Below are 25,857 nucleotides of genomic sequence, written 5' to 3'. Positions count from 1 at the left end.
GCTATGAGGTTATCCTTGCACTCTTGCATCTACTGAGGGGTGTTGCAGCCACATGTCTTGTCATTCATTTTAGTGTGCTCACATTGACACACTGTTACAGTTACTAGTTACAGAACTAGCTACTGTAAGTGTACTAGACAGGCCTACAGTTTACTTACATTCTGGCATGTTCTCCACACAGGTATGCACTATTAATCAGCAGGCATGAAATATGCTGGGAGTTGTGCAATTGGTAAAGAATACTAAGCAGAAATGTCTTCCTGAAACATTAGCAGAAATAAAAACTTCCCTGTGGCCTTCATGCAGGATAAACAATGCTAAAATTGGGCATGTCCTCATCTTTTCAGTGCCAGTTGGTTATAATGATTCTGTTTACATGTACTTCATACCTTGTACAGGAAGTGCCTAAGAAAATGTTTGATTTCCCCACCTTGTCTGCAAAGCTATATGAATTGGTACAAAACGTTTTTTTAAAATGCATGTGCGGTACTGATTGTGTATTTTGTGTAGACTTTAGGGTCGTATTGTAAAATTATCAGTTTTGGTACATGGTAGATGTAGTTGTATGTTGGTTTCTTTATACCCTGGGAATTTTGTTGTTAGTTTAGTTTTGTTTGTTTAGTTCAGTATCTGAAATGTCTAATATGTGAATATACTTATTCTCTATTAAATGGCATCAAATTTGATTAAGGACTAAATCAGTGCTAAAGTATTATTACTGCCATTCTACTTCTCAGTTTTTAAGTGCACTTATTACAGTCAAAATGAGCCTTCTTGATTAGAAATACAATAAGAGGCTTAATGGTAAGAACTACATATTTATTAAAAACATTAGCACAATGTCATTCCAGTGGAAGAATAGTGATGATGCAATCAGAGAAATCCCCCCCTTCTTTCTCAAACACACACACACACACTAAGTAAAGGGAAAAGAAGGAATGGAACTTAGCATGAAAGAGAAGTGGATATCTGCAAGAGAGAAGGGGACATTAATCAGTTTTTCAAGCAAGAAGTGTTGTGGTTTATTGGCATAGGAGATATTCAATTGCCTTGTAAGCTGTAGTTTTTAGGAGCTTTGACAGGAACAAGTTGCACTTTTCCAGTTATGGTGAAAGAAAGGCACTCCGCTGCAGTTATTTAGGCTCCTTGTCATTTGTCTGTTTATACCCCTGTTTGCTCCTCTTTCTCATCTTTAAGTCTCTGTATCAGTGCCTGTTTTCTGGTCTGCCAAACTATAGCCTTGATCCTACAGTTGTATTGGAGTTCCCTCTTCTTGCCTTTGCAATGTCTCTCTCCCCACCTACATACAAGTGCTTCCAGCCACAAGGCTCTCCTGCTCAAATATGTGATGTTTACTTGCCATGGGTCACCTTGTTTATCCCCACAACCCCAAGTCTCCTGGCATGCACAGAAGGAAGGATGGAAGACAGGGAGGGACTTCGGTATGTTACAGGAATAGCCTACAGAGTTCGTAAAGGGTTTTCCTCAATTGCTGTTTCTAAGCTTAAACTGCTGCATAAGTGAAATGAAATGTTTGCCTCCTTTCCAGAATGCAGACAGTTCTTGGAAGACAACCCAGAGAGATTTAGATATCAAACAGCATAAATCTCAACCACTGTCTTTTAATCCTATTGAAACCTGCTCACAATACTGCGTTCCCAAAGTTCTGTGTGCTTGTCAGAAAACATGATGGGCAGGGTTGACTGTGTCATTAACCAATCATTTGGAAATTGTGAGAAATGCAGGAATTCACCCCCCTCCCCAATGTTTCTTATCTTCTCCAAACCAAGGACAGAAGGCTGAAAAGAGTTTCTTGTTATAATGCAGTTAGGAGAAGAGAGCAAAGCTCTCGTTTGTCTTCCTCACTGTAAACTGAGTTATTTGGAGGTTATTAAGAGTACTGTGAGGACGTGGGTAGCGCTGGGGCCTAAACCACTGAGCCTAGGGCTTGAGAATCAGAAGGTCGGCGGTTCAAACACCCGCGACGGGGTGAGCTCCCGTTGTTTGGTCCCAGCTCCTGACCAACTAGCAGTTCGAAAGCAAGTCAAAGTGCAAGTAGATAAAGAGGTACCACTCCTGCGGAAAGGGAAACGGTGTTTCCGTGCGCTGCTCTGGTTTTGCCAGAAGTGGGTTAGTCATGCTGGCTGCATGACCCAGAAGCTGTACGTCGGCTCCCTCGGCCAGTGAGATGAGCGCTGCAACCCCAGAGTCATCCGTGACTGGACCTAACGGTCAGGGGTCCCTTTACCTTTACCTTTAAGAGTACTTCTACCTTTACTGAGACCTGTTGTATTGGCAAGTAGAGTTGGTGATGCCTGCTTTCCTTTTGCTTCTGTCTTTTCCCAATTCCCTTTCCCTGAAATTATTTCCTATACTGTATGTATTTCTATGACAGTATTTTTATTTGCAGCTACATATTCTGAACTATATGAGTGAGTATTGAGTGAGTATTGAGTGAACTGTTCATTAGTTATATATTGCTGTTTGTTTGTTTGTTTACAGTATTGTCAGGCTTATTTTCCACCTGACTAAATAGTTTCAGTGAAATCCTGGTTAAGAAAAGATCATAACCTTTTAAAAACTAGATTTAAAGATACACCTTTTGTAGAATGGCCTTTGGAGATTGAAATATGACGCTTAATATTGGGTTAGAATAATTGGGCCATATGTATACAATTTACTTTAATTGTTGAATGAAATGGGATTTTATTGTTGCATCTTTTATGTATTTTACTGATCATAAATCATATTGTGGAAAGCTATATAGAAAAATAAATATTGAAATGGTAGAAAAATAGAAGTATTGTTGGTGTCTGATACAGTGGTTAGAAAATTATGGAAACTGAAAGCAGCTAAATACATTGACTATACTGAAGGAGAGTAATGAAAATAAAATGTGACCTCTAACATTATATGTAATATATGGTTTTGGAAAATCCATATTTTCCAAAATCATAAACAGAACATAGAAGCTGTAATTCTTTGAGGCTCAATAAACACTGTTCTGTATTCCTGCAAGGAATTTTAGCTGCTGTTCCTTCTATTTTGTTGTACACATTTGTTTTTAGTAAACTTTTCTTAGGTTACCTGTCAGACTCACAGCCAGATGTGGCTTTAAGTTGATGGGGCATGCAGCCAACTCCTAAAACATTTTCTGCTGGCAAAGACAATGATAGTATGGAAGGAGAACCCACCCTTAAGAGCTGCCATATGACTACCGAAATCTGCTCAGCTCTTTTCTTGAGTTTCTGAACCCAGCCTTTTGATTACTTGAAATGCACTTAAATTAATTCAGTGTTATTTGTTTTTGTGGAATATAACCAGGTTCAGATTACCATCTACAGGGACATGTTCTCTGGTAGTTAAAGGTCCTATGTAATGTGGTAAAGAGCATGTTCTTGTCAAAACTATGCAGGGCATTTTCCCCTCTATAGAGATCAGTTTTCACAGGGGGGTGAAGCATTGCTTACTTCTCGAAGTCCAGACAAGAATCTAGCAGTGACATAAACACTTTAAGCATACTGCATTTTTTGTATTTGAAATAAGGAAAAGCAAATGCTGTTTGGGTGCAAACACACCAGCCTTTTGAGATTTCTTAAAAGCTTCTCTTTCCATATACACCTCAAACTGTTAGTATTAGAAGAGTGATGTATTGTGACTAACATTTGCTAGAGATGCTTGTTGGGAAAGTTAAATTAGTAAGCTTTAAATATATAACCTTAGGAAGCCTAGCTTAGAACGGTATGGATTGGTTCATAGCAGACAACTGTTTTTAATAAATTTGGTTAAACAGAATGTACATTTGTTCCAGGCTTTCCAAGAAAAGTATGATTCATATAAGGTATTTGTTGTTGTTGTTGTTTAGTCGTTTAGTCGTGTCCGACTCTTCGTGACCCCATGGACCATAGCACGCCAGGCACTCCTGTCTCGCACTGCCTCCCGCAGTTTGGTCAAACTCATGTTCGTAGCTTCGAGAACACTGTCCAACCATCTTGTCCTCTGTCGTCCCCTTCTCCTAGTGCCCTCAATCTTTCCCAACATCAGGGTCTTTTCCAAGGATTCTTCTCTTCTCATGAGGTGGCCAAAGTATTGGAGCCTCAGCTTCACGATCTGTCCTTCCAGGGAGCACTCAGGGCTGATTTCCTTAAGAATGGATAGGTTTGATCTTCTTGCAGTCCATGGGACTCTCAAGAGTCTCCTCCAGCACCATCATTTAAAAGCATCAATTCTTCGGCGATCAGCCTTCTTTATGGTCCAACTCTCACTTCCATACATCACTACTGGGAAAACCATAGCTTTAACTATACGGACCTTTGTCGGCAAGGTGATGTCTCTGCTTTTTAAGATGCTGTCTAGGTTTGTCATTGCTTTTCTCCCAAGAAGCAGGCGTCTTTTAATTTCGTAACTGCTGTCACCATCTGCAGTGATCAAGGAGCCCAAGAAAGTAAAATCTCTCACTGCCTCCATTTCTTCCCCTTCTATTTGCCAGGAGGTGATGGGACCAGTGGCCATGATCTTGGTTTTTTTGATGTTGAGCTTCAGACCATATTTTGTGCTCTCCTCTTTCACCCTCATTAAAAGGTTCTTTAATTCCTCCTCGCTTTCTGCCATCAAGGTTGTGTCATCTGCATATCTGAGGTTGTTGATATTTCTTCCAGCAATCTTAATTCCGGCTTGGGATTCATCTAGTCCAGCCTTTCGCATGATGAATTCTGCATATAAGTTAAATAAGCAGGGAGACAATATACAACCTTGTCGTACTCCTTTCCCAATTTTGAACCAATCAGTTGTTCCATATCCAGTTCTAACTGTAGCTTCTTGTCCCACATAGAGATTTCTCAGGAGACAGATGAGGTGATCAGGCACTCCTATTTCTTTAAGAACTTGCCATAGTTTGCTGTGGTCGACACAGTCAAAGGCTTTTGCATAGTCAATGAAGCAGAAGTAGACGTTTTTCTGGAACTCTCTAGCTTTCTCCATAATCCAGCGCATGTTTGCTATTTGGTCTCTGGTTCCTCTGCCCCTTCGAAATCCAGCTTGCACTTCTGGGAGTTCTCGGTCCACATACTGCCTAAGCCTGCCTTGTAGAATTTTAAGCATAACCTTGCTAGCGTGTGAAATGAGCGCAATTGTGCGGTAGTTGGAGCATTCTTTGGCACTGCCCTTCTTTGGAATCGGGATGTAGACTAATCTTCTCCAATCCTCTGGCCATTGCTGAGTTTTCCAAACTTGCTGGCATATTGGGTGTAGCACCTTAACAGCATCATCTTTTAAAATTTTAAACAGTTCAGCTGGAATATCATCACTTCCACTGGCCTTGTTATTAGCAATGCTTTCTAAGGCCCATTTGACTTCACTCTCCAAGATGTCTGGCTCAAGGCCAGCAACCACACTACCTGAGGTGTACGAGACCTCCATATCTTTCTGGTATAATTCCTCTGTGTATTCTTGCCACCTCTTCTTGATGTCTTCTGCTTCTGTTAGGTCCTTACCACTTTTGTCCTTGATTATGGTAATCTTTGTACGAAATGTTCCTTTCATATCTCCAATTTTCTTGAACAGATCTCTGGTTTTCCCCATTCTATTGTTTTCCTCTATTTCTTTGCATTGCTCATTTAAGAAGACCCTCTTGTCTCTCCTTGCTGTTTTTTGGAAATCTGCATTCAGTTTCCTGTATCTTTCCCTGTCTCCCTTGCATTTTGCTTGCCTCCTCTCCTCCGCTATTTGTAAGGCCTCGTTGGACAGCCATTTTGCTTTCTTGCATTTCCTTTTCCTTGGGATGGTTTTCATTGCTGCCTCCTGTATAATGTTACGAGCCTCCATCCATAGTTCTTCAGGCACTCTGTCCACCAAATCTAAATCCTTAAACCTGTTCCTCACTTCCACTGTGTATTCATAAGGGATTTGATTCAGATTGTATCTTACTGGCCCAGTGGTTTTTCCTACTTTCTTCAGTTTAAGCTGGAATTTTGCTATAAGAAGCTGATGATCTGAGTTACAGTCAGCTCCAGGTCTTGTTTTTGCTGACTGTATAGAGCTTCTCCATCTTTGGCTGCAGAGAATATAATCAATCTAATTTCGATGCTGTCCATTTGGTGATATCCATGTGTAGAGTCGTCTCTTGTGTTGTTGGAAGAGAGTGTTTGTGATGACCAGCTTGTTCTCTTGACAGAACTCTATTAGCCTTTGCCCTGCTTCATTTTGAACTCCAAGGCCAAACTTGCCAGTTGTTCCTTTTATCTCTTGATTCCCTACTTTAGCATTCCAGTCCCCTGTAATGAGAAGAACATCCTTCTTTGGTGTCATTTCTAGAAGGTGTTGTAGGTCTTCATAGAATTGGTCAATTTCATTTTCTTCAGCACCGGTAGTTGGTGCATAAACTTGGATTACTGTGATGTTAAAAGGTCTGCCTTGGATTCGTATTGAGATCATTCTGTCATTTTTGAGATTGCATCCCATTACAGCTTTTGCCACTCTTTTGTTGACTATGAGGGCCACTCCATTTCTGCTACAGGATTCTTGCCCACAGTAGTAGATATGATAGTCATCCGAACTGAATTCGCCCATTCCCTTCCATTTTAGTTCACTGATGCCCAGGATGTCGATATTTATTCTTGTCATCTCATTTTTGACCACATCCAGCTTACCTCCACTCATGGTTCTTACATTCCAGGTTCCTATGCAATATTTTTCTTTACAGCATCGGACTTTCCTTTCGCTTCCAGACATATCCGCAACTGAGCGTCCTTTCGGCTTTGGCCCAGCCGCTTCATCAGCTCTGAATCTACTTGTACTTGTCCTCCGCTCTTCCTCAGTAGCATGTTGGACGCCTTCCGACCTGAGGGGCTCATCTTCCAGCGTCATAACTTTTATATGCCTGTTGTCTTTGTCCATGGAGTTTTCTTGGCAGGGATACTGGAGTGGCTTGCCAGTTCCTTCTCCAGGTGGATCACGTTTAGTCAAAACTCTCCACTATGACCTGTCCATCTTGGGTGGCCCTGCATGGCATAGCTCATAGCTTCTCTGAGTTATTCAAGCCCCTTCGCCACGACAAGGCATTGATCCATGAAGGGGCATATAAGGTATACCGGAAGGATATAGGACAGTAGAGGCCTCTAGATGTTGCTGGTCTGCACTTCCTGTCATTTTTGACACTTGGCCAAGATGACTGAGTCTGATGGAAGGATCACAGATTAGTCACCCTTGAAATAAACAGTTCAAATAAATATTATTTTGGTGTTGAGATTTATGATTATCTCCTAAAGATTCCCCCCCCATCAATCATGTTTAGTATGTTTTCTTAGTAAAAGTTATTGTTGTTGTGTAACTTCTTACCCAATCACATAATCTTCATATTTTGAAATGGAATCGCTACCCTTAACATACTGTCTTGAGGAGAGCTGTGTTTTAAAAGCTCTTTGCTCAGAAAGTGCCAAGATTAAAAGGACTGTATGGTGCCACTCTGGTCCATAAAAGCAGCAGATGATCATTCATTCACTATAGTTGAGTGTGACTTGCATCCTCTGGCCATGACCTTCAAAACTGGCTTCAGGATGCATATTTGGTACTGTGCACAAAGATCTCCATTCTACTCAAATGGTAGCTGCTGTTAGCTTGGCATTCAGATATGTAGAATGGTGACATGTGTTTTAATCTGTTTTTATTGTTCTTATTTTTGAATGTTTTAAATAGTTTTTAACCCTTTTTACGGATAATTTTACTGTTTCATTCATTTTGTAAAGCACTTTGAGGTTTTTTGTTTGTTTGTTTACTGTCAACCAGATTATAAATTGTATGAAATAAATTCAGCACTAGCTCATCTCTTCCCAGGATAGAGAAAAAGTGGCTTCTGTAGCAAGCCTTTCTTTCTCGAATTGGTGATCATATCTGGCAGTACTTTGTTTTGAGAATGCATGCAGCACTTTTTCAACAGATGGGGACAACACAGGTGAAGGTAATTTTTATTACAACACTACTGTAATCTGTTAGAGTAGATTTCAAAGCAGGTTTTTTTACTTTTCTTTTCGGAGCAAACTTCAGGCATGGGGAAAATATGTTTTCTGAAGCTGTACCTAGAAGCAGTAGCATTAAAAGGTGGTTGAGGCATTTAAAGGTTTAACTGAACAGCTGTTCATAAGCACTTAAAAAAAACTTTCCTATTTTCTGTTTGCTGTAAACTGAGTATTACTGTATCACAGCTATAAGAGCAGTTGGTATCTTGAGTTACTAGATGCCTGTTTTAGGCTTTTAAAAATGAGATGACATTTAAAATCTTACTTCCTGTGCAATAAGATAACATTTTTTGTATGAGCTTGCTGTTTTGCAAGGCAGTATATACAGTATTTCAAAAAAGCATATGGTTATATTAGCATTTTATATTCCTAGAAATGTTGGAGATTTCAAGTAATGTCATTTGCTACTTTAGCCAGCAGCACAACAGATTATCACTGAGTGTCATTTAGCAGAAGATTTGGTCTAGGCTTTCGGGTTTTCTGATTAATTCTGGGATGATTTTCTGGGATGAGCAGAAAACAGGGCAAAAAGAAATCCTGTAAACTAGTAGCAAACACCTTCTGTCTGTGTGTGCCTTTATGTAGCCAGACCCACACTATTCATACACACAAAACGGACGTATCCACAGGTGTGAGTGAACTCCAATGTTTGCAGAAGTATAACAAATCCTTAGCCCCCCCCCCCAGAAGCAAGTCAATGAAGATTGAACATACTGAGGATGTGTGTGAAAACAGGAGGAATTAAATTGACTACCCTGGAAGAGGATACTGTAAATCTAGCTTACTGGAACACTTGTTACAAATACCTTGGACCTAGAGAAAATCCTCCTAATTTTCTTTCCCATTCCCAGGTATCATTTTTCATGGAGGGTGTAATGTTGTTCATCTTCTCACTGGGCCCTTGGAAAGGAACAAGGCTGGCATTGGCCTGGATAGAGTCAAAAGGAACACAAAAATAAAACCACAGCTAGGAAGGACCTATAATTCTGCAGTGACGATTCTTACGTTCCAGCCTTTCATAGACACTACTGCCTTTCATAGATACCTCTTTCCCAAAGTATAAAAAACCATTAACTCTGCCATGTGTACATGAACACACTACAACCAAAATAGAAATTTTAAACCTTATTCAGTATTTGTCATATATTGTTGTGTTTTATTTTAGGAATGATTCATGTAGGAAGATTGAAGTGTAGTAAGGCTCTGAGTCACTCAGAAATGTTTGAGCAGAAATTTGGGGCAGTATGTGAAACAGCATAATCCTTCTTTCTTTCTTTTTGGTTGTTTGGTCCAGAATGCAAAAGGGTTCATATTGCTACTAACACTTACCGTAGGAGATGAGACACTAGCCAAGATATTTACGGTACCTTAGTCTGGAGTTTATTACATCGAAATAGCTGAAATTCTTGCAGCTGTGTAAAAAAAGGAAGAAAATGCCAGATAAATGGGGATATCATATATTTTGAGTACTTTACCCAAAGCCGCCAGAGACGGAAAGCAACCAAGTTCCCTTTCCTCCTGGCATGAGTAAGTGGAGTACATAATCTAGTCCAGCTGCACTGATTTGCTGTAGTGTTCTGTTGCATAGGTTAGTATGCAACAGAACGTAGTATGTTCTGTTAGTATGGTTAGTATTTTTTGTACTTTTCTAGCTGTATTACAGGCTCAGTTAGGTGCTAGGTTTAAGAGTATTTTAAAATTTAGAATGTAAACCTTGAAACAAGTTTTGTCTGGGGGGGGGGGGACATAGAACTTATCTGTAGATATTTAAAGTAGAGCTAAAGACAAAGACAGATTCAACAGTTCCTGGTTCTGCCCAGGAGGATAGATCAGAACCAGAGTGTTAATAATAACCAGATGCTGGTGAATAACTTTGCACAATCGTGTGCCAACAAGCCTCTTACTGGTATTGTTCTGAAGTGCTAATGTTGGTGTTCTGTCAGAAGCAGAATATGTTTCCAGTGCAGCTAGTGTGACCCCTGTCTTGTTTCCAGTGCAGCTAGTGTGCCCCCTGTCTTGTACACTGTTGATTGTGGAAATGTGCTCTTCCTCATGCGGATTCCAGTCTGAAGGCTTATACCATGCTAATTGATTAGCTATCAGGGTCTGCCAAACAGTTAACTGCTATCAACTAATTATGACTGAGACCCCAAATAAAAAAAAGATCACTTAGGAGATGATGGGAGGCAGGTTTAATTATTAAGATAACGTCTCTTTCCCATGGGAGTGTGGGGAGAGAGATGAGGATAATTTCTTACCAGGCTTCACATTCTTTGCAACTATCCACCGATTGATACTACATCAGCTACATTGATACTGATTAAAAAAGAGGCAGCTTTTTTCTTATTTTCCCTGACCGTCTGCTATATATGGCATATTTAAATAATGAACTACTTGTTCAATAACACTAACTGTGTGAGGGTCTGACAAGTCACCAACATTATCTGAGTTCTTTGGCATGACCATGATCTTATTAGAACCAGAAACTTGGTATATGGTGTGCTCTTCTAACTCGTTTTGCAAAATATGCCCCCCCCCCGAGTTGTCCTTTTAATCTTACTGAACATGCTTGGGCTTCTGTTACAGCTTGACCAGACACAGCATTACGGTATTGCCAGTACTGTTTTCTAAGACATTTCTTCCTGCCTCTAGAAAACTAGCCAGGAATTCCTTCAGCTTTGAGCCAATGCTTAAAGAGGCACCAATGTTGGTTTCCAGTTAAGATATGTGAAAGTATGTGTATAGACAACTCATCATAAACAGTATTGTGGATTTAATTGCTTGAATTCTACGCCAAGTCATTAGGTGATTGAAGGCATGCCTATTTTACATGCCAGCTCCATTCCATTCAGCTCATAACAAAAGCTTAGTATATTGACTAGTCATAGTTGCCTTTAGTAAAACTAAGTGCTCAAGTTATCTCAGCTGGGCCCCGAGGCTTCTAGAATTAGCAGATAAACATATATACAGTACATATTACCCTTCTCCATATGTCTCTAGTGCATGTGTTCCCTCCCCCCTGAAAAAGGCTCATTGTCTGGATATCATGTCCTATTATATGTTCACTACCTAATTGACTGGCAAACTCTCACTCCAAAACCTTGCCTAAGAAAGAGACATTTGTAACTAGGCAGTAGTTACTATAATCCAAAGAATGCCCAATGAAGTTATATTCAGATGTGGCCTTTGCATCCACGTTCTTGAAGTAGTCAGGGCCATCTCTTCTGCCAAAGAGCCATTTATAATATCCTGAACCCAGCCAGACAGTCCCTCATTACTAGAAATTATAAGTTGTGGAAAGCAAAGGTGCTTACAACAGATAGGTCAGACCCCCCCCCCAAGTTCCTTGTTCACCTCCTGTTGTGCCTACAATAGAGGCTAATCATGCAATACTAGCTTAAATGAAACACTGGCCATTTTCTGGATGTACCTATTTAAAAATGTGGCATCTAGTCCAATGTGAGTGATTTTGTCTTTAAGGTGATTATTAAATATCTGGCCTCCAATGGTTCCCTCAACTTCACATGGCTCGAGCTGAAGTAGGTTCTGAGCCAACTGTCTAGGTTCTGAGCCACTCTATCTCCTCCTAACCTGTTTTATTGGTTTGAGATCTCTAAACCAAAGAGCCAAGCAAGCTTTACAGTGTGGGAGATGGCACTTAGGAGCTACTAAGTTTATTGCTTTGGCCATCTTTTCATTTTACAAAGTGACCAAAGCATTGCCAGAATTGCCAAGCATACCTACCAGAAACACATCAGTAAAATCATCCAACCTACAGAAGTACATGTCTTTCTGAAAAAAGTCAAGATGACCTCTGCAAAGATAAGTCCCTTTTCATGAACCATTTGGGTTCTTTGAGAGTTCTGTCCTAGGCTCATTGTTGTTCAATGTCTTTCTAAATGACTTGGCATGGGGTGCATCTGGCTTACTAGCAGTACATATGAAAAGGATCTAGGGGTCTTGGTGGACCACAAGCTTAACATGAGTCAACAGTGTGTTGCAGCAGCAGCAGCAGCAAAAAAAAGCTAATGCTATTATAGGTTGCATCAACAAGAAGTATAGTGTCCAGATCAAAGGAAGTAATAATACCACTATTCTGCTTTAGTCAGACACATGGAATACTGTGTCCAATTCTGGGCACCACAATTTAAGAAGGATGTTGACAAGCTGGAATGTGTGCAGAGGAGGGTAACCAAGATGATCAGGGGTCTGGAAACTAAGCCTTATGAGGAGTGCTTGAAGGAGCTGGGTATGTTTAGCATGGGTATGGAAAATAGGAGACTGAGAGGAGATATGATAGCCATCTTCAAATATCTTAAGGGCTGTCACATGGATAAGGGAGCATGCTTGTTTTCTCCCACTCTGGAGGGTAGGACTCAAACCAATGGCTTCAGGTTGATTCCAACTAAAGATTCGGAAAAACGTTCTGACAGTAAGAGCTGTTCAGCAGTGGAACAAACACCCACAAGGGTAGTGGACTCTCCTTCCTTGGAGGTTTTTAAACAGAAGTTGGATGGTCATCTCTCATGGATGCTTTAGCTGTGATTCCTGCATAGCAGGGGGTTGGACTAGATGACTGTTGGGGTCCCTTCCAACTCTGTGATGCTATGATTCTATAATTCTATGAAGTCTTCCCCAGCCAGGTACTCTCTAGGTATTCACAGTGTACAAACTATGGTATTGATTACAACAAGATGCATTGGTGGCCATTGACTAGATGACTTGAAAATGGGTTTAGACATTCATGAAAGGTAAGGCTGTGAATGACTGCTAGTCATAACATCTATATACTACCCCCAGGTTCAGAGACAATTTGATGGAATGTCAGTTACTGGAAAACCACAGTGGGAATGGATTAATCTCTTAATGTCCTGCATGTGATCTTCCCAGAGGCATCTGTTTGGTCACTGGCAAAGGGGAGGCTGGAGTAGGTAGAGGTCTTTTTAGGTTCTTTAATTTAATATTGTGCTTGAGGGCTTTTCTTTTATTTGTCTTGGACATTTTTTCTTCTAAATTTGTGCTGGCATTGCAAAGGATAATTTAGGGTCATGTCACACAGGTGATAAAAAATATGGTTTTAGAGGTTTACACAGGCATTTCCCTCAAGAAAATAAAAAACCTAAAAGACCTTGGACACTGAGGGTCACTCATTTTGATTTCATCATCTTTATAACAATCACGTTGCTCAGTAAGCTAGCTTTCTGTTTTTGTGTCCAGATAATTCAGATGGCAATCATCTGACCTAACTTGGATCCAGCATGTAAATTGCTTTCAGCTGATTGCATTGCATGTTAAATGAAATTTAATTTAAAAGTCCCCTTTCACCATTGTAGTGGATACATGTCTACGTCATCTGTTAAGCAGTGCATAGTCAGCATATGGTTGTTCCTCTTCTATTTAAGCTGTTTTCTCTTGAGAAAGGGAAATTCCCTCCAGACCAGACAGACATCTGCTGGCTCTCTTACCAGTAAAGCCACAGAAGAGTTATCTTTCCTGTGATTAAAAGAAATAACGTCTGGGTTGGGTTTTTGTTTTGTTTTGTTTTTTTAGTTTTTGTTCAATTAATCAAAGATTAAACCCATGTGGTACTCGAGGAAACTGAGCTTCTTTGTGTTTCACCTACTCCTAGGGATGCCAAGGATGAAATACAAGATTTTACTGACATAATTTTGTAATGCAGAAGTATAAAATATCTGCATGAGGATTTTTTTTAAGCTTCATAGTCCAGTAACCAATTATAAAATAAAAACATACACTTCTCAGTGCCCTCCCCTCCCAAAAACATGACACAAGAAAGGGTGGTGGAATAAGGGAGCACTAATAGTGCTGGTATTCAAGCACAACTTTTTTGTTCAGATATCTGTTAGTGTGTGGATATTTTCTTTTTAAAACATTTCCAGATGCTAAATCACCCCGTTTTTCCAACATTCTCTGTTTGCATTCAGTGTTTTCAAATAACAGTGTTACAATTCATTTAATGTGGATCTTAAACCCTGCCTATGATAAGCAAGACTCTGAGTTCGTTTTTGTTTTTAAAATTCTTCACATAAACAATGTCTTGCCACAATCACTATTAAGTATGGGTTGTGTTTAAATGCATGTATATCCTTCCATCTCTTATCCATTCTGACTTAAAACCAAGGAAACAGGATTCATTTTGTCTTTCAGTTCTACTGAGGCTATGAGCTGAACATTTCATAAAAATCAGGATGGCAGTAATTAAACTGATTCTCTGAATACCAGACTGCTTTTAGACTTCATCTGTCACTAGTAGGAGACTCAATACAGACTATTTATCGGAGGAGAACTTGTTTGGCTCCAGCTTTTTTAGTCAAATTGGGTGTTACAATAGTATCTGTCTTGGTTTTGATATGGAATCGCCTTAAAGATAGCTTGCTTTGTATATACTGTTCTATGATATCCACCCAGGACAATTTGTTTATTCAGCTGAGCATAGTGCATTACTGCTTCAATGTGCAAGCTAACACCCCCTCACACACACACTAAAGAGTTGGAAGCTTGGATTTTTATTTAGTTGTAATACCTGTTGAGGCTGAAAATTCACTAGCGCAGCATTTCTGATAGGCAGTCAAATAACATCTGCTTAAAACCTCAAATGAAAGAGAAGCCACCATTCCGAGCTGAGAGTCAGGACTTCTTTTCCAGATGCCCTCTGGAATCTTTAATCTTTGTTGACCTCCTTTGGACTTGATCCATTTATAAAGATGTTGAACAATTATTGACCCAGGTCTGAACCCATGTCACTTCCCTCTAAGTTGATGAGGAGCCATTGATGAGTACCCTTTAGTACAGGGATGCCCAAACTTTTTTCAAAGAGGGCCATATTTGATGAAGTGAACGTGTATGAGGGCTGCCCGAAGTGGTTGAACTTTTTTTTTTTTACTATTTCCCCCTAGAGTGGTTGAGCTTTTTTTTTTTTAGGATTGAAGTTGCTTAGCTTTTTTTAGGATTTTACTCTGGGACATATACTGCCATGGGGGCTGGACTTTGGACATGTCTGCTTTAATAGGTAGGGCCCTTTAGCCATCTAACAGTTTGCCTGCAATAATGTTGTGGGGGTCTTGTTGAAAGCCTTGTAGAAATCAATATATGCTGTGATCATATTATCTCCCGGGATAGTAACACTATCAAAAAAAGAAGATCTGGTGAAACTGATGCTGGCTCTTTATAATCAGTATTATTTTCCAAATACATAGATTTGCTGACTTATAGATCTAGGTAGGTAGCCGTGTTGGTCTGACGTAGTCGAAACAAAAATAAAAAAAATTCCTTCCAGTAGCACCTTAGAGACCAACTAAGCTTGTCATTGGCATGAGCATTCATGTGCATGCACACTTTTTCAAATATCTGAAGAACTATCTGAAGAAGTGTCATGCACACAAAAGCTCATACCAGTGACAAACTTAGTTGGTCTCTAAGGTGCCACTGGAAGGATTTTTTTAAAAAATTCTTATAGATCTGTTGCATAACCTTTATAGGTAATGATTTCAGGGCTGCTTTGAACTTTCTTTAAGAAGAAGAAGAAGTCAGTCTGTACCCCCCCCCCCCAGAAAGTAAGTTATGAAGAAAGATATTCAAGTACTTCTAATTGATTTTTGTGGGATAAGCCAGCCTGGCTTTTCATTCCTTTCAATGTTCATAACTGTGAGTGAAGTTTGAGCTGTGATTAGTGAGTGAGTTATTTGGACATCAGGCAATAGAAATCCTTGGAGTCCTAAGGATCTTCTGCTTCTCCTTCTCCTTCCTGCTTCCCTTGTTCCTGCTTTTGTCTCATTTTCTAGTCCTTGAAGCCTCTTAATTTGCCCTTCCTTGTTTCCTAGACATCAGTATGCATCTTTCCTGTGTTGGGTTTATTGAAATTAGGTACCTCTAGAAGTTATTCTTTGCAAATACTACTGCACAATATGTGTGGGTGGATGTTAATGGCAAATGCAAAATGATAAAACATTGGAAAGCAGCTTATGCATGTCCCCTGCTATGCAGGAGCAAATGACCAGGTTCTCATTAAGAATTCACTGTACTGTATAGTAAAGTACAGTACAATGCTATTCATGTCTGCTCAGAAGTAAGAGTTTGTTTAATAGGGGTTACCACTGGGTAACTGAGTAGTCTTTGCAGCCTAATCTTTGGTGTAGGGTGGGCATTGGGGAAAAGCAGGCTTCTTTGAAAGCTGTAAGCAGGCAGAAATCCAATGTTTGGATAATAGTGCTGTGGCAAGAACATACTAGCAGGTTGCACAGAGGCTGCAGATAGTGCTATAACAGAAACCTATGGGGAGATTGCAGTTTTTATTTTACATTTATGTACTGCCCTTTTGTCAATTTACTCAAGCTGAAATGAATTAAAAATACTAAAGCAAAAAAGATTGGAAAGGCAAAACCATCAATAGCTAAGATGTCACAAGTCTGCTTCTTGGGAGAAAAGCAATGACAAACCTAGACAGCATCTTAAAAAGCAGAGACATCACCTTGCCGACAAAGGTCCGTATAGTTAAAGCTATGGTTTTCCCAGTAGTGATGTATGGAAGTGAGAGTTGGATCATAAAGAAGGCTGATCGCCGAAGAATTGATGCTTTTGAATTATGGTGCTGGAGGAGACTCTTGAGAGTCCCATGGACTGCAAGAAGATCAAACCTATCCATTCTTAAGGAAATCAGCCCTGAGTGCTCCTTGGAAGGACAGATCGTGAAGCTGAGGCTCCAATACTTTGGCCACCTCATGAGAAGAGAAGAATCCTTGGAAAAGACCCTGATGTTGGGAAAGATTGAGGGCACTAGGAGAAGGGGACGACAGAGGACAAGATGGTTGGACAGTGTTCTCGAAGCTACGAACATGAGTTTGACCAAACTGCGGGAGGCAGTGCAAGACAGGAGTGCCTGGCGTGCTATGGTCCATGGGGTCACGAAGAGTCGGACACGACTAAACGACTAAACAACAACACAAGTCATTGGTGCTGATGGCATGAGCTAGGCTTTTCTTCCTGTTAAAGCCACCATGTGAGTGGAGAAGCATGTATATTTACAATAGCTTGAGACTATCCGATCAGTGCACATGATATATGAAACTCTACACTTTGTCTATTATTGCATGTTGTGTTTTGGAAGCAAGCAAATGCATTCTTATTTCATCAGGAATGTGGCATTTAATCAGAGGGACAAATTTGAAGTTATATTCATGACTTTCATCCATTTTAAGATGAGTTTTAATTAAGAGTTTCTGGATTTGTGTTATGTTTACACTTTCCTTGCAATTCTATCTTTATGGAATCTGTTGGTCTAAGTGCTTCCATAAGCAAAATTGTTCAATTCATTTATTTCCATTTTTAGTTTCCCTTCGTGTCCAGAGGGTACCTGAATACATTAAAGTGGTCTAAACTGACCTCTAGATAGGTTCTAGATATAATTCAATACTTTCATGAAATCAGAATACTTTATTCTGAACTTATACTGACCATACTGAATGTGGGTCAAAAGTAAAAAGTAAGTGTAGAATTTTGATAAATGGGGAACAGGTTATATGGCTTTAGGATTAGCTGACACTACAGTTTTATTATGGGCTTATAGGAGACGTATGCATGCATACAAGAAGGAGTGAAAGAAAAAGGCAAAGTAAGAGTGGAGAATATGCAAGTAAAAAAAAACTTTAATCTAGTGTATTCACATTAAAGTTCATTCTACTGGATAGGAGCCATAGTTATGGGTGGAGGCATGGAGAGTCTTAAATTTAAGTAATTCATAAGTTACAATCAAGTCTTGGGTTGACTTCCTGCTTGGTATGGGTTTCTCAATGCTATTTCTTGGAAGTAAAAATACAACATATACTTTCTAAGGTGTGGACTGGACAATTTCATAGTTTTTTACAAACTTTGAAGATACATACGTACTAATTTTAACTTCTTACTAGAGTTATTTTCAGTGTGTGATTTTCTCTGCCACTGTAGTTTTGATGGCATTCACTACTGGTAGAAGTGAATGTATTTACTTCTACCATTTAATTTGACTTTGGGTTGAGTCTTCTGTTGTCTTTACCAACATTTTTGTTTACAATTATGCGCATGCGCGAAGCGCGCAGAACCTGGAAGTAAACACTTTCGGGTCCGCTGCGTTCTTATCCTGAAAGTACGTAACCCGCAGCGTGCTTAACCCGAGGTATGACTGTATGTCAATTTTCCCCCATCCTCATCTCATTATTCTTTCCCTATGTCTTTTAAGATTCTAATTCTGAGGGCAGGGACTGTCTTAACACTGACATTGGTAAGCTGGTCAGTTAGCCCCTGGCGATAGCTTGATGTTTACTAAACTGGGTTCCCCCCCCAAAAAATGACCCTGTATTTTTTGAATTTTATTGACATGGATGCTACATTTATGTTGTATTTTATGCTGTTTTTAAAGTTGCTTTTAATTAATGTTTATATTTGCTGTTAGCCCCCCTGAGCCCAGTTTTCAAATCCGGAAGGATGGGGTATTTATTTTATTTATTTATATGTTTATTCAGATTTGTTAATAAAGGTTTTAAACGGAACTGAACAACTTGTCAACATGCAGGAAAATTCTGGTCTAGAGACTCCATGTAGGAGCCAGAGTTCTGAGAAATAAGTCAACAAAAAAAATAGGTATTACTTAATACTGCCTTTGTGCATTTCACTTTTTCACCTATTGTTTAATGAGATCTGTCAGATCAAAAGTTCCTTTGAGTTTCAATAACTGAAAGCAATAATGGTGAAATACGTCTGAAGCAAGCACATGATTTAATTTGGAAACTTTTTGGATAGGGAAGTTGTAAAAGCAATGCGAACAACTCGTCCTTTGTTCACAGAAGTACAGAAATGCTTTTGGTCAATTTGCAAAACCACAGCAATTAGTTGAAAATGAAGTCATGCATTGTTTTCTCATGAATAATTTTACGCTTAGGTCTGACCTATTTTCATAGGGAAAGGAATATTAATATTTTAGGGTATTTTGTTTAAACAAACAGAGTCCTGAGTGACTTTTCTGACACTTTGTAGATACAGGTGCAGATTAAGGCTTGTTTTTAAAATGTCTGCTTTTGGCGTCCAAGATAGTATAGCAAGCTAGTTCATAAGGGCTTTACCTTTTTAGCTTGTCGTTACCTGTAGTAATCCTTTGAGATAGGGGAGAGCTACACCAATATAAAGTAAAGGATTTTGTGATTGGCCCATTATTTTTCTTTTAAATCCAAACCCCATATTAGGGCAGTACTTTGAGTAGGCTAAAACTGCCATAAAATAGTGTTCAAATTCTCTAGAACTAGTAAACAAAGTAAAGACAGGGGGGGCGGGGAGAGAAGCTTGGCTGGTGGTGAAACCAAGGTGTCTGCATCAGTCAGAAGCATACAGGTTCCTTGGTATGTAGTTTTCATATTATCAAAGTTGGAGATAAAGTTTAGGCTAGATCATTATTTTGTAGACCAAAGTGCCAGTATCTTCTATGGTTCCCACAATTGTTTTATGGAAATATCTCTTCAAAAATCCACAGTGCGTGAGAGTGCTCTTCCTGCTCTGTTCCATTTTCACTGACTTAACCTCTCTTACATTTAATATGCCCTTTTAAAGATGCTCACATTTCACTGGATGCCAGGAGTGTCCACCCTCCCTCTCAGGGTTGCCATACATCCGGATTTCCCTGGACGTATCCGGAACACTGCAGTCGGAAGCAGTGTCTGGGCGGACATCGCTAAAATCCGAACGTATGTCAACCCATGTTGGCAGTTTCGGTTTGGGCGATCTTCCTTCAAAATAGCCAAATAGCCATTTTGTTTTGCAAATTTGCCCAAAGAGCTCAACAACTTTTCCGCCCGGATTTTCATTGTTTGAAATATGGCACCCCTACTCCATCCCGTCTGTTCTAAGTGGAGGAGAGAGGTGCAATAACTTTTCTCTGTGAGTGAGTATGGCAGTGGCTGAGGAAGGAGGGACATTGCTGCAGCATTTTGTGGTCCAGTTTTTTCTTCTTGTCTTTTACACGTGACAGCAATTTGGTGTTAAGCCTCCACACCTCCATTTTGTGACTGGGCCCATCGTACTTTCTCAGATGTGTCCACACTGACTCAAAAAGTGATCATTGGGCTACATGGTTAACAAAGCAAAAGTGTGTGTGTGTGTGTGTGTGTGAGTGAGAGAGAGAATTAAAAATGTGGCTAGCAATGAAACCACAGTCAAAGTTTCTAGATAAATATATAGTGCATTGGAGCATAAATGCCCTGATCAAGTAAAGCAGGTTGTGCTTCGAGCCCCAAAACACCCTCCCCAATATAAATGAAAACAAAGTGACAAAGCATTAAATTTAAATGTTTTTGGGCATAATTTTGGCCACAACTTTATTAAAATATACCAAGTGTAGAGGCCCGGGACCTCTAAACTATGGCTATTCATGGACCTTAAGGTCCTCTGCGGGGCATACCAGGAGAGGTGGTCCCGTAAATTTGAGGGCCCTAAGCCACAAAGAATAGAATGGCAATAGGGTGATAACAAGGACACTTAATGATAGCTGCAAATGTATTTATTTTATCCTGAAAGCAAAATCATAGAGATTCATAATATCTCTAATTTTCTCTCAAGGTAGCACCTAGGTATGTAATTGTATTTGTTAGGCATAGATATAAGTTGAAATTCAGAAAATGTTAACATGCAAAAATATTCTCAATAGGATGTTGCTGATAAGTGTCTCTAAATCATACTCTGAAACTCTAATTTATAGATGTTTGTGGCAAATCTTGCTGAGCAGCCACTTATAACTTTTATTTTTTGTAATATCAACTCTGTTTTGTAACTTGCTTTTGAAGCAGGATCTTCAAAGCAGATTTGGATATGGCACAGAAACTGACTGCTTAAAAAAGATTAAAGATACATAATGTGAATTATTGGATTATGGTTTATCGGACTTAGTATCGGACACTTTTACAAAAACCATCTGACTGTTATGTGGCACAAAGATCGAGTATTTCAAATGTTTACACTACCTGTGGTATTGGCATGAACCATATAGAGAAAGTGCTTGTTATTTATAAACCAATATAATGTGGGGCTAAGCTTACCTACATATATTAGCTTTACTAAGAATACTGAACATTTAAAGAAGATGCTAACCTAATTTCATGCTCATTTTATCAAAATCTGGAAAATTATTGAGTGACATATAGAAAAAGCAAATAAATATTTTAATATTGCAAAATAATTTCAGATAGCTGTTTAGAATAAATATGATGTACATCATTCCTATGCATACACAGCTAAAAAAGCCAATGCAATTCTGGGCTGCATCAATAGGAGTATAGCATCTAGATCAAGGGAAGTAATAGTACCACTGTATTCTGCTCTGGTCAGACCTCACCTGGAGTACTGTGTCCAGTTCTGGGCACCACAGTTCAAGAAGGATACTGACAAGCTGGAACGTGTCCAGAAGAGGGCAACGAAAATGGTCAAAGGCCTGGAAACGATGCCTTATGAGGAACGGCTTAGGGAGCTGGGTATGTTTAGCCTGGAGAAGAGAAGGTTAAGGGGTGATATGATAGCGATGTTCAAATATATAAAAGGATGTCATATAGAGGAGGGAGAAAGGTTGTTTTCTGCTGCTCCAGAGAAGCGGACATGGAGCAATGGATTCAAACTAAAAGAAAGAAGATTCCACCTAAACATTAGAAAGAACTTCCTAACAGTAAGACCTTCTTTGGAGGTCTTTAAGCAGAGGCTTGACAGGCATATGTCAAGAATGCTTTTGTGGTGTTTCCTGTTCGGCAGGGGGTTGGACTGGATGACCTTTGTGGTCTCTTCCAACTCTACGATTCTACGATTCTATGAATTTATGTAATTGAGCCAGTGTGGCATAGTGGAAGATCAGATTTCAAATCCTTACTCAGCCATGAGTACTTACTGGGTGACCTTGGGCCAGACACTGCCTCTCAGCCTAACCTACCTTACAGGGTTGTTGTGAAGATTAAATGAGGAGGGGGAAAACTATGTGTGTCACTTTGAGCTCCTTTAAGAAAAAGGTAGGATATAAATACAGCAAATTAATAAATGATTATTGCTGGCAGCAACATTTAATGGATAAAGTACATTTGAAGAATCCACTTTCTATCTGGGAGCTTAGGAGACCTTACATTGATTGGAAAATTAAGGTTTATATAACCCCCTCCCCGAACATGTTGAATTATGAATAAGTACGGTTATCACCAATCTGGTTTCCAGGTTTGCAGGATCAAACTTTAATTCCTTAAAGTTTGAAAGTGCATTGAAGGCAATCAACATAGTTAATACTAGTAAAATTACTTGGTGATTTTTAATTTGTTTTTATTGTACTGACCTTCTCTGGAAGTAGGTGATGCACATCCTTCTTCATGAAAACTAAAAATTATCAGGATGGAAGCTTCATACTTCATTTTATTCTTTTTTGTTGTTGTTAAAGCAATCATAAGCCCTGTTAATAAGAGAAGAACCATCACACCGAATTTTCAATTTCACATTCTAATGTTCAGTTGAATAGTCTTCTACATTCCATCTATGTTACACACAACACTTATCACACCAGTGCCACCCTTTGTAGAAAAGCTGTTTCAAGTATTTTGTGCAATATATACAGAATCAGGTTTGAAAGGAACCCTAAGATCCTTTGATTGAATCCCTGCTTTAAGACAGTCTCCCAGCAATCCAAACAATCAAGGCCATTATGTGTTTTAGCGGGTGGCACTGAGCCTCTTGGGCTTCCCGATTGGAAGGTCGGTGGTTCGAATCCGTGCAACAGGGTGGGTTCTTGTTGCTCTGTCCTAGCTCCTGCCAACCTAGCAGTCCGAAAGCATGCCAGTGTAAGTAGATAAATAGATACATCTGCAGTGGGAAGATAAACTCTGTTTCCGTGCGCTCGGGCACTCGTCATGGTGTCCCGTTGCGCCAGAAGCGGTTTAGTCATGCTGGCCACATGACTCGGAAAGCTGTCTGTGGACAAACTCCCATCTCCCTTGGCCTGAAAACGAGATGAGTGCCGCACCTCATAGTCACCTTTGACTGGACTTAACCATCCAGGGGTCCTTTACCGTTTGTTTACAGAAAATAGCACACTGCAGAAAAGTGTTTATTGAGGAAATTACTTTCAAATTACTCACAAAAATAAGACAAGCCAAAGGATGCTGAGCAGTAAAGATTCCTTCTGAACCCTAAATATTATATTTGGTATTATATTTGGTAGATTTTCATACTCAATAAAGCATGGATTGGTGTTGATGATATTATTATTATTATTATTATTATTATTATTATTATTATTATTATTATTATTATTAATTCCAGAAACATCTTGTAACCTAGGTTTCCTAGTCCATGAGACCCAGCATGTTTAAAAATAGCCTCACTCATCATGGCATTAAGTTTTGTAATAGTTAGAGGTTCTTCTGTACATTTTACTGCAGATTGAATACATCTTGGCTGACTGTGGGTGACTTTTCTAGATTTGCTCCATTTGTAAGCCAAGAATTTCATATTTCATCCCTGTGTGTGTGCAGGCACGTGGATATGTCCCTTTCTTACTTTTACCATTTAATAAGCATTAAACACTTAGCTAATGTTTTCTAAGCCAAAGGGTTCCAGCTGTTGCAACAAATATATTTCCACAGAGAGGCAACATAAGACAGCCAGAAATGCTCGTCTAGGAAACTGGAAAAGTTTAAGTATGTTTGATCTGAGATCTTGTTATATATTTATATCATATCTTCCTCTTAATACCTGAAAATTAACACTGACTTGCTTCACAGTAGTTGACTAATGGGGCATGGTATTTTTGAAATATTTTATTGTATCATGAGTCTGGTTTTATTCCAACTCCTGCTGTATACCTACATGCTGGCCTCCAGAGTAGCATTGCGAGACTGAGCTTTGGAACTCCTTTGAACTTCTGTAAACAAAAATGTATTGATGATGGTGACTTCTTCTTGTTGAAAAGTTCCAATGTATGCCGTTTGAAGCTTTGGCAAACATGTTGACCGTTTATATGTCAACCCACACCTTAGATATAAGGCTTCAGATTATTTGCAAAATGCTAAAAAACGTATGTGTAAAATTTTCTGATGTTAGGACTTTAGCAGCATGAAAATGTCACTAGGGGAGTGACCATTATATTACCTAATTCAATGTTGTCAGGAGACTTTTCATACTAATGTGTGTAATTTTACTAATTCATTTGAAAGAAAGCATTATTAAACATAACTGTATTATGCATTAAGTGGAAAAAACATTAATTTCCAATAGAGTACAGGTAATATTTCTAAACTGATATATGCCAATTAGACATAACTGTTGTTTTAATCTTCTTCATAGTGCTAATGGCACTTTATTTAAAAATTAATTACAAGTCACAGGTGCAGACTAAATCATGTAGGAATATCTGAATGACCCTGCCTTTCTCTGAAAGAAAATGTCAACATGTATTTGAGAATAGAGCTGGCTTTGAGCTAATTTTCATTTACTTGTGCACCTGATGTATCCCCTCAAATGTGTCTCCTCCAGGCATATGTTCCCGTAAACTTAAAAACTGAAGTAAAATTAAAAAGCTTTATAGTGCTGAAGGAAAGAGCTACAAAATGGAAACAGTGATGTGTTAAAACACTGTGTGTAATTACAGCTCTTAGAAAGAAGTAATTCCTTCAGATGAGAACTAGGGGAGCCAGAATGGGTGGAAGGAATTTAGAGAAATTATGCCTGTTAACGACAGAAGGGCAGGAGTAAAAGCTGAAGACAGTTTGGAAGTGGAGAGAGATGCCATCTATTGAAAGGCAGAAGTCAAAAAGTTACTGAGTAAATATCGGCCACATGTGACCTATTTTATCTTTGTACTGTATCAAGGTCTGTCTAGAACCAGACCTGGATAAAAAATACTTACCGTACTGCTACTGGGTTATGTTTCGACATGGTTGGTTTATATACGGCTACTGCTGATAGGCTTTTTAAAAACTGTTACAACAGTTAAAGAGCAATCCATTTACTGTAAAATTATACTACAAGGAAAGGAAATTAACATTAACACCAATGACACAGGGAGGAAGAATTGTAGTGTTAAGTACTCAAAAGTATATCCGATAAAGCTGGGATACCCTGCAACACTGGTATTGCTTAGAATAAAATGCCAGGGCTCCTGGCTGAAGTAATCTACAACTTATTATAGCCTTTCACAAATATTTAGAAGGTAGCTCTGAATTAGACAGCTTTTGGGTGCAGGTGTCTCTGCTAAACTGAACAGTTATACCTTGCATTGTATATGCAACATAACAAGACAGGTGGTAATCCATCTTCTCTAGAAGAAGCAGCTGGTGTTTTCTTTGGGTTTCTGTACTGCTTTTCAGCGGAGTCCCACCAACAGCTGATATCTTGCTTATTAGTATAATCTAAAGTATGTAGATGTTATTCAGTCCAGCCCTGTGCAATGTCTGGGGGCAAAGTACCAGACACATTATCCATAAGCATGTCAGAGTATATACTTAATACAGATAGAAATCCATATGATCATAATTGGCACTTCCACCAATGCATCATATTTGGTATAAGATTGCAAATTAAATGATGCAATCCAAGTCATACTTTTTGCATACAATTTAGCAAGCACTGCAGTTGAGGAAACATGTTTTTATAATAATGTTTTTAAATTTCTTGTACTGTAAGTTTTTTTCGCACATTTTTCTTGATTTGGTTCTTTATATACTGAAGGAATACTGTAGAACTGAAATGAGATTTTATATATAAAATGAGCTGATTCAGTGTGGTTTCGAAAATTCATATTGGAGTGCATCTGTTATTAAAATGCTCTCCTTTAAAATAAATTCCA

At 39.1% G+C, this 25,857-nt stretch overlaps 1 protein-coding gene across 5 annotated transcripts in view; it reads left to right on the top strand.

The window, feature by feature from the left end:
- Positions 1 to 25,857, top strand: part of ROBO1 (roundabout guidance receptor 1) — a 577,709-nt gene that overhangs the window by 356,236 nt on the left and 195,616 nt on the right. The gene's annotated exons all lie outside the window — the stretch shown is intronic.

This window comes from Zootoca vivipara, chromosome 4, assembly GCF_965207765.1.
Source record: "Zootoca vivipara chromosome 4, rZooViv2.hap1.1, whole genome shotgun sequence".
NCBI lineage: Eukaryota > Metazoa > Chordata > Lepidosauria > Squamata > Lacertidae > Zootoca > Zootoca vivipara.
This window is presented reverse-complemented; position numbering and strand designations above follow the sequence as displayed.